This window comes from Pholcus phalangioides, unplaced genomic scaffold (assembly GCF_987345545.1).
Source record: "Pholcus phalangioides strain wild (caught in Gottingen) unplaced genomic scaffold, Ppha-v1.0 ptg000022l_1, whole genome shotgun sequence".
Classification (NCBI taxonomy): Eukaryota; Metazoa; Arthropoda; class Arachnida; order Araneae; family Pholcidae; genus Pholcus; species Pholcus phalangioides.
In genome coordinates, this window is record NW_028301615.1 from 30,899,311 (window position 1) to 30,910,175 (window position 10,865).

Sequence of the window (10,865 nt, forward strand, 5' to 3'; positions counted from 1 at the left end):
GAACAGCCAGAAAAATTAAACTCTTCTGCAAATACGGGACGTATGGTCACCTTATTTCGACCGTGCTTTGTGTTTTATCTCGATGAGCACTCATTTTACAAAGATCTGTAAACAACTCTCCTGGCTCTTTTCCTTCTCTACACGTACATGCACTACTCAACTCACGCACGTGCACAAACTTGTCTTTCTCCTTCACATACCACCCCCAGCGCCGTCTTAAAGCATGGGCCCACCCGGGCACGGCCCGAGGGCCTCAAGAGAAGATGGGCCTCACAAAACTGAAATCAGGTTGAATTCTTATAGAATTTACAAGGTAGGGCCTCAGAAAAACCACTTGGCCCGGGGGCCCATGATGCTCTTAAGACAGCCCTGACCACCCCTGGTGATCTGTAAACCATCAGGCATTCTGCATGGGCTGGACAGTGACAAAAACTTTCAATTCTGGTCTGGTGTAAAAAAATTGATATTCTATTAAGCAGGGAACCTTAAAATTATCTTTATGGGAGGTAGTATCTTTAATTACCCTTATTTATTAGTACCCTTAACATTGCCTTTATGGGGAAATTTCGGTTGCAGAGAATTTTATCCGTTTTTCAATTGAGCGGGACGGACTGCATTTCAAAATGATTCTATTCCATTCGATCTTTTATTGCGCAAAGAAAAACCGGAACAAATAGGCATCCCGAAAGCCTTTTCCGAGACAGTGAATTTAATAGCGGAAAACAGGGACTTCTAGCCCCACCCTAGCTATGATAGAAAATACTAATGTAATTTAGTATTGAAAATTAATTAATTTAAATTAATTGAAAATTAATTTTGTGCAACAACGCAAGGATAGTTGTGCCTCAACCATGGAAATGTTATGAACAATCAAAAATAATATATATAACACACAAACCAACTCAAATTATTTTTTCTATGAAGAAACCTGAGAATATTTTTGCACTGGATCCTGTGTTTAGTGATGGTTTATCTGAGTTTGTGCTTACCAAGTTATCCACTCTGCGCCATTGCGACGCGCAAGATACGCATTCGGCCCTAACTTGCGGGGCACATGAGCACCCACAGAGTAATAATACTATATTTATATCTTAAGTCTATGTGAGCACCTTATGAAGGGGGAAGAGAGAGTCACTGATAAAGTTATTGTCGAAAAAAAGGTCACGGTTCAAAAAAGTTTGGGAATCGCTACTGTATAAGTTTAGGGTTACCAGATTCAGAAACTGAGAAAGGGGGATGCCTGAGCACGCACCCACTGTCATTTATTCTAATTATCACAATAAATGGCGTCACTATTCCGATCATTAAAACTGTCCAAAGCAATAACTTTTCCCAGCTCTGAAATAGCAGAAATAGAAAAATTCTAGAAATTTCAACGGCTATTGGTGAATGCGTGTGGAAAAAAACCCCACAAAAAACACTCACATCAATGTAGAAATGTATGTTTCATAGTGGGAAAAAAATTTCCCCTGAAAAAAAATGATTCCGGAAACCTAAAAAACAGGAATGTGGTCCTTTTATTGTCATTTGACGCGTCCCTCCTTCGGAAAATTCACCCTTTTGTCCTTTTTGTGAAATCATTCCTTTTTTCTTTCCATGGGTATTTTTTGGCTCTCTCTGAAAAAGAACATACGTCTCTTCATTGGTGTGTGAGTGTGATTTTTTTTCCCACACATTTTTACACTCTGACCAACGCCCTCGAAATTCCCAGACAAATCCAAGTTGCCCGCTTTTATATTTTCTAGAAACCTTGGTTGCCTCCAAGCAGGGCAGATGTTATCCTAACCATGGCCCAGCTTGCCTCAGGATAACATAAAAAGACAGTCGGAGAAACAGTTCTGAAAGAAGAAAACCACAATATACCCATTTTGAGAATACCATTGTTTGCTCACCAGCAGCAGATCATCACCTCCTAGAGATAGATCTCTAGATCTACCACCATCACCTCCTCCATCTCTAGGAGGTGATGAGCAGATGACGTGTACTGAAGTATGGGGGTGGGGGGATTACCTATTCCATTCAGAAATAAAGAAAATAGGATGCAAACAACCATAGGCATGCCCAGAATTTTCTCTCGAGGTGGGGTTTCAGATTTTTCTCCCCTTCTGAGGGGTTTTTTACTTTTTTCCTGCAAAATAACACTATAATCTTGGCTCCCCTTTGCGTACGCCAATGCAAACAACACGCATTGCTGATTCCTTGCACAAAAAACAACAACAACAACACTCCCAAAAGATTTTAAAAAAATTCTGAGGGTATAGAAAGAAAACCCCCCCTAAAATATCGCTCCAGGCGAGGTAATAAAACTGACTAGACAGGGTGGTCACAATTCATTAAAAGTGAAGGGAGGTGGTTGTTATTTTGTTTTCGTTTTTGCTCCAACTCATAATGTCTGTGCTATGTCACAAAGTCGAGACGTTTCAAGTCAAAGACTTTTTCGACGTCATCATCCTACTCCCCTTTCTGCCTAATCTGAAATTATGAAGGAAAAACAAATTAGCCAACGTACGGCATTAAATAAGCCTGGCAACTGTAGGAGCGGCACATATTATTTTTTGCAGATTATGACGGTTCTACTTCACAAACGTCTACTATATCATTAATATTTGCTCCTCCCTGTTTTGACAATTTATCGGGTGATTTTGAAAAACATTTTTCATAACTAGAGCCCGAATTATGCGTAAATGCATACATGCTTATTCATTTGCAATTTTGACTTTTTCTGTGTTATATCATGGGCGGAGATACGGGTGGGGCGTCAAAGGTGGAGTCGACTTATCTAATGTATATATGAATTGACATCATCATCATCATCATCGCCCAGCAATAATGACCGTGCCCCCAAGACTTCTAAGTCTATCTCCGCCAAGGGCGTAGCGAAGGGGGGGGCGGCTTGGGGGTCCCCCCCGAAATGTGAGAAAATGACTGAAAAAAGGGATGGACAAATCTATTGTTCTATCACTTTGGTCCCCCCCCCCCCAAACGAAATTTCTGGCTACGCCCCTGATCTCCGCTATGGTGTTATTGCACACAAGTGCATAAAATTGCATATTTTCTTCACATTTATCAATATTTTTAAACATAAACAACATTATTGATCAAATCCAGCACTGTAGGCGGTAATTTGAGCGAAATTACCAGTAAATTTAAGTAATTTATTGACGATTTCTCATATTTTACCTATACGAGCTGGGAATTAATTACACATAATCACTAGGGATAAGTAAATTTCGTATTTACGAAATAACCACGATAAATGCGAAATTCACGAAATAAATGCGATAAATGCGAAATTTGCCAATTTTGACGAATAAATGCAAAAAATATAATTTCTACTACTTTTCTGCGAAATCTCGATAACTTAAATTTTATCGTTAATTCTTCCGTGTTTCCAACAAAAAGTAGCGCTATCTGTTGCGAAAATTGAGAAAAATTACGCCTCACAAGCGTCCTCTTTTCTCAGTTTTCGTAACTGGTAACCCTACCTATAACAAGTTACACAAAATAAACAAGCACGAAGACTGTGCTGCCATCTAGGAGTCAAATTTTACAAATCACTTTATAAATAAATGGTCATCGAGATGAAACTGAATTTTTAGTGCCATCTGGTAGCAGCTGAAATGATTTTAATTCTTTTAAATTATGAAAAGTAGCACTTCATTTAGTTTAGCAACCAAAACAAGGAGAACGCCTGCACACGCACCCTTGGCAACAGATGCCGCTACTGTAATGACAAAAGAAGCCAGTAATCACAATAGTTTTTCCCCAACTAAATCAGAACCTCTGAAAAAAAAAACGAAAGGAAAAAAATACATCCTATGATTCCGCGCTAAAAGAGGTGAGAGAACTTTTATTAAAACATTTTATGCTTTAAAATATTTGTACACAATAATAATTTAATATAATGTGTGTTCAAATATTTCAGGTTTATAGATACTGTGACCATATATGATTTGTATTTTATGGAGCATTGCCATATTTCCCCCATTGATTTTTGCTCCCATCTTCCTTTTTTTAAATACAAATGCCTCTTTAATTTTTATGGAGCTTAGTTGAGTTTTAATTCTTCTCTGAAGTCAAAGATTAAGATTATATTCGATATATATTCACAATTTGTAAATTACGTTACGATAGTTAAAGCCGGGTTTTCCTAGGAGCTGGTTTTCTGCGCCTTGTGCAACGTTAATCGCCCACGCGACTCACCGTCCACTCACCAATATGAAAATTAGCATGACTGTTTTCCTACAGAGCACGATACGCCTCACGAAAGCGTTTTACGTCAGGCGTCAACTTCTTCTGGAGGAGTCAAATGCGTCGTGCGTGCGCTTTTCACCGATTTTTCTCTGCATTTTCGTTGTTTTTCCTTTTCCTTCTCTTCAAACCGGAGCATGCAGACGACAGAGTAGCTGATGCCAGGGCAGTGTACTATATAGCCGCCCTGATCTGATGCGCCTAGCTAGGAAAACACAAACGCGTAGCAAGATTATGTAACACGTTGCTGCCAACGCAAAATGGTCCAATTAGGTTCACGCGGCGCAAAACATATTCCTAGGAAAAACCCCGCTTAAGACTACAAAAATAAATCATCTCTCATATTTGTTATGTAAAATGCTAATTTTCTTTCTTTTTTTTGCATTTCCAGAAGCGCTTCATTTACTACCATTGCCGAATTAGGTGATAATTGTCAATCAAACTTGCTGTGTGCCATTTTCTTTTGCAACGATTGATGACTTCCCGTATTTAGGATCACTACTTTTCCCCGTATGTGTCTTGGAAATATGACCAGGCTTGTCATTGGCGATCCATTTCATTTCCTCGGTTAGCGAAAAGGAGGTGACAAAAAAATAGCCTTCAAAGAAGCAGACGACACGTGGACGTCTATTCATTTCAGTTCCCTATAAATAGAGCCCAAAACTGAACTTGATTTAAAGTTCAGTTCTTGAGTCCGTACATAAGGAGGCATCTGAAACAAATAGCCTCCAAAGAAGCAGACGACAGGTGAACATCTATTCATTTCAGTTCCTTGTGATCGGAGCTCACAAACTGAACTTTATGTGGAGTTCAGTTTTTGGGTCGGCAGGCAAGGAGCCATCAAAAACAAATAGCCTCCGAAAAAACAGACGACAGGTGGACATCTATGCATTTAAGTTCCCTATAAAATAGAGCCCACAAACTGAACTTAATTTAGTTCTTGGGTCAGCCCTCGAGCTTATATTACTGGAGGGAGTATCCAGCCGCGACGGCAGCGACATATAATGCAAGGAAATCACGTGACTCGGTGGAAACACAGTTCGTGCCTGGCAATTTCCCAATTTAAATGTACAGTTCGGTCTCTAAATATTACGTTTTAAAGATTAAAATAAGGATAGAGAACTCATCTAAAGGTGAAAAAAGATTAAATTATTTATTTCATTAATACTGGAATAATTTCTTTCGTTAATGCAGAAAATAATTTTCATTAATTCTCAAACTTTCTTTCATTAATTCTGGAATAATTTCCTTTATTAATTATTATTTCTTTCAATAATTCTGGAATTATTACCTTTATTAATTATTATTTCATTCATTAATGCTGAAATTATTTCGTTTATTAATGTTGGAATTATTTCTTTCACTGATTCTGGAATTATCTCTTTTATTACTTTTGGAATTAACTTTCATTAATTCCGGAATTATCTTTCATCAATGCTGGAGTTATCACTTTCATTTATTTTGGAAATGAAATTCTCTCTTTCATTAAAACTAGAATTTTTCTCTCATTAATTCTGTAATTCTCTTTCATTAATTCTGTAATTCTCTTTCATCAATTCTGGAATCATCTTTCACTAATTAATACTGGAATTACCACTTCCATTAATGATGCAATTATCTTTCGTTAATGCTGGAATTATCACTTTCATTTATTTTGGAAGTGAAATTATCTATTTCATTAATTCTAAAATTTTTCTTTCATTAATTCTATTATCCCTTTCATTAATTTTGGAATTATCTTTCGTTAATGCTGGAATTATCTTTCGTTAATTACGGAATTATTTTTCATTAATTTTGGAATTATCTCATCCATGCTAAAATTATTTCTTTCATTTATCGTTTTAATCTCCTATTAAGGCAAACGACAGATTGACATCTATTCATTTCAGGTCCCTATGAACAGAGCCTAAAAACTGAACTTAAGCCAGGTTTTCTATGAGTAGGTTTTTTACACCGCGTGAACCGAATTGGACCATTTCGCGTCGGCAAAAATGTGTTTACATAATCACGTAACGTGTTAAGGTCTGGACACACATATCCGCACCGTGCCAGGACCGTAGCTCGGGTGTCAGTTGGCCGTGGCTCGGCTCGTTCCTCTTCAGACCACACCTTTCCGTGTGTTGCCCGTGTCGCTGCCGTATGCTGACTACGAAGCTGTGTCGATTGCTTCAAGTCTTTAACGCAGCCGGTTCGGTGTAATCAAAATATTCAGTAAATTAATTATCAAGAGTGATTTGGATATAATAGCCCTAGCGTAAATTAACAATAATTAATTGTTCTAAACATTTCTGTAAATAATCTATACATGTATATAAATTTTTCATCTGTCTGTATATGTGTGTGCATGTGTTTTTTATAGAAATTTTAATTTTGTTTTTATTTCGGATTGATCTCCGATAGATTTTTTGTATGGGACAAACCCGCAAAAAAAGGCAGGATCTTTAAATGCAGCTGAAAATAAAAAGACGGTCATTTGCTTAGTTTGACTATATGCATTCTTGTTTATAGTTTGGAGAGAGGAGATTATTTACGAAATTAAAACAATCTGTGAGGGAGAACGGTACTCTCTTCCTCACCTACACACTCGTTTTTTTTTTATTCAGAGTCAACGGCCATCATAAATATAATCATCTGTAGGGGCAGGTGGTGTCAAATTCCGATAACACCTCGGAGAAGTGTATCTCAGCTCAGTAGGAGCATATTGTACGAAAGAGCGAGCCTATCTTTTACTCTGTGTGTGTGTGTGTTCGCGGAATCTTCTAAACTGAAAATTTTCTCCTCTGCAGATGGCAAATGGATATTAAAATCAATAACAATTGGGGTGTTTAGTTTGCCGGGGCTTGATTCAATGATAAAGCCTCACCAGTATTCGATAGTAATTTAAAGCACTCATTGCCGAAGTCCCAGTCGCTGAAACACCTTTGTCAGATATTTAGCACAAAGGTGCTCGACTTTTTGGAAGGTGTGGGCCACTTCATTGTTTTGAAATATTTCGTGGGCTTCTTAAGTTATCCAGAAATGAGTCTCGATCCTCCAAAATTATCTAAAAAGAAGTGGCACGTGTCGCTTAAGTGATCTGCAAGCGTGCCGCGGGCCACTCGAGAGATCTGGAAATGTGCCACTAACCACTCAAATAGGATAATCTGCAAATGTATCACGATCCACTTAAGTGAACTGGAGGTGTGCCGCTAGTCACTCAAGTGATTTAGAAATGTGCTTGAGACCACTTGAGAGGTTTGTTTTGTTTTTTGTTGTCACGGGCCACATCAAATGCTTCCGAGGGCCGCATTTGGAGCACAGGACATGGGTTAAGTATTTATGGCTTAACATGTTGCGTCTCATGTGAGTACCAAATTTAAAATGTCTCCTATATTTTCCCATAAGAAAAAACCCAAAAATTTTCGAACCGTTTTCTATTTAGATATATAATTTATGTTAAAACCAAAACAATGATTCATTTATAGAGCATCGGAAATTAAACCCAGTTAGTTTTCCAAGTTTACATTATTATTTTAACAAAAATCTCCCCGGCAAAATTTCGTTATATGCTATGTGAAACATAATTTTAAACTTTGTTTTCCCATCAAAGTTGTGAAAATTTTTATCCATATGTTTTCTACATATTACGCTAGTACCACAGAAGCGAGGCCAAGTGCGTCTAAACAATTTCGGGGCACGAAAAATGTTTAGGACACCCCCCTCTCTTTAACAAGATTTCATATATTTTGTGGGAAGAGAGAATCGGCATACTGAATATACGCGAACGCTAAGAAATACCCCCATACAAAAAAAAATAATAACTACACAAATGTGAATTAACACAAAAATTAATGGAGGTAATTTTTTAAACGAATGTGAGAAACCATTTCCGAAATTAAGGAAAACTTTAGAATCGATGGATTAAAAATAATTGAAAGAAATTATTTCAGTACCAATGAAAATTCAGAATTAATAAAAGAAATAATGCAGAAATTGATTAAAATCAAGAAATAAATGGAATTAATAATTCAGCAATTGATGAAAATTGAGAAGCGACATAAAATAAATGAGCTCTCTCCTCTTTTATAAAAAAAATCTACGCTCTCTCTCTCTCTCTCCCCCGAGACCGCACCGTCACCGTAAAAATATAAAATAAACTAGTTGGTGACGGTGCGGACGCGGTGCGGTGACGGTGCTCGGCTACGGTGCGGATATGTGTGAACGGCTGCATTGCTTAGCAAAGAATTATTCTTTGACCGTGTGATGACCTACACTCGGCCGACGCACGTGTCGGGCACGGTGCGGATATGTGTGTCCAGACCTTTAAGCCGGGTTTTCCAAGGAGCAGGTTTTCTGTCGCGTGCAACGTGAATCGCCCAGTGCGACACGCCGTCCACTCACTAATAAGAAAAGCAGTATGGCTGTTTTCTTACATACGCCTCACGACAGTAATTTACGTCGTGCTTCATTGGCGGACTGCTTCTAGAAGAGCCAAATGCGCTGCGCGTTTCACCGATTCCTTCATTTTTGTTGTGTTTCTTTCCCTTCCCTTCAAACAGGAGAAGACCGCAAGAAAAATGAAGGAAATATCGGCGAAACGCACGACTTATTTGACTCCTCCAGAAGCAGTCGGCCGATCATGCCCGACGTAAAGAGTTGGCGTGAGGCTTGTTGCGCTCTGTAGGAAAACAGTCATACTGCTTTTCCTATTGATGAATGAACGGCGCGTCGCGCTGGGTGATTCACGTTGTGTGCGGTACAGAAAACCAGCTCCTAGGAAAACTCGGCTTAAAAAAGGGTACGTGCGTAGGCTTCCTCCTGTCTGAGTTTTCGAATATGGTAAAGCCGGGTTTTCCTAGGAGCAGGTTTTTTGTGCGGCGTGAGACACTCCGTCCACTCACTAAGAAAAGCTGTACGACTGTTTTCCAACAGAGCGCAGCAAGCCTCACGCCAGCGCTTTAAGTCGGGCGTGATTGGCTGACTGCTTCTGGAGGAGTCAAATGCGTCGTGCACCGCGTGTTTCGCCGGTCTTCTCTTCATTTCGGTTGTGTTTCCTTTCTCTTCACTTCACTTCACACCGGAGCATGCGGACGACAGAATAGTTGATGCCAGGGCCATATACTATATAGCCGCCTTGAGCTGATGCGCCAAGCTAGGAAAACACTAACGCGTAGCGTGATTATGTAATACGTTTCCGCCAACGCAAAATGGCCCATTTCGGTTCACGCTGCGCATAAACCAACTTCTAGGAAAACTCGGCTTAACCCCATTTTACTACGTTGAATTATAGCGACCATAATTTGAAGGGGGGGGGGGAAAGAACATCTAATTAATTTATAGATGACTGAGATGACTTTAGGATGGGGTTACGAGATTCAAAAACTGAGAAAGGACGCATGAAAGCACCTTTAAAAACTTCCCTTTTCCTGATTTCCACAACAGATGGCGCCGCTAAACTTACGAACTTTACCAACACCTTCTAAAGTCTGCTTTAGAAGGTGTTGACTTTACGGCCACTAAGGCTGAGGCACTCAGCTGTAGGGAAAACTTTCCTTATACTTTTTTTGTTCCTTGAACTTTCCTTGTTCCTTCCCAGGATCGTTTACCCGGGTCTGTGATGAACAGGCCTACAACAGTAAAATCTTCAATCATTACACTTCACTCATAGTATGAAAAACAGGAAGCAGATGGCAGCACTATAACAAGCATTACACAGAAACAAGCTTCAAATTAGCCCGTTCACAACACGGACACGCGCATTCCAACATGTACCAATCCGTTAGAAGTTCCGCAGAGGAATATAGACGAGGTGTATGTGTGGTTTAGTAGTGGTAACCCTAATGATGGTAGCAGGACCGTCTTAAGAGCATCATGGATACCCGGCCAAGTGATTTTTCTGAGGCCCTTCCTAGTAAATATGCACAGTCAGAAATTTCAATGAGATCTCATTTTTGTGAGGCCGCTCTTTTCTTGAGGACCCCAGACCATGCCCATATAGACCCATATGCATGCCAGCTGACAGGGCTCAGCCCTGGTGCCCGGGAAGGTTATCATCATCTTTTTGCTTTTTCACGCTATAAATTAACTACAGAAGAGGCCCGTTAAAGATCGCAGCCTAGGGGCCCCACTAGAGGATGTGGGGCCATGCCCATATGCGTTAATACTGTACTGGATGGTAGACGACACCACTGCACCATTCGGGTGCTCTGTCAACACCACACTAAATATATTTCTAGTATGGTGGTGGCTCTGCCCTAGGACCAGCAATTTTGGTCAATTAGGTACTAAGTAGATTCGGTTTACCAAATTTTAGGAACACAATTGAGTTTTTCAGTTGACTGTATGAACTTATATAAACACAAAAAATCGAACAGCTGCCTCTTTCATTTCTAGCATGAAAGACAGGTGACGGCACTTCTCGATAACGAGAAACGCAATATTCTGGCATCATTATTAGGGTTACCAGACGTCATCATTTTTAGTTTCCTCATTCGTTTTTGAAATTTTTTCCGTTTTGTCCTCATTTTGAAGGTTCCAGAATTTTTTGCCTCTTTTCATTTCAGAGAAGAGAATGTTGCTCCGTGAAATTGAAACTTGTTTATCGGTGTGTGGTTTTTACACCGACATGCCAATAT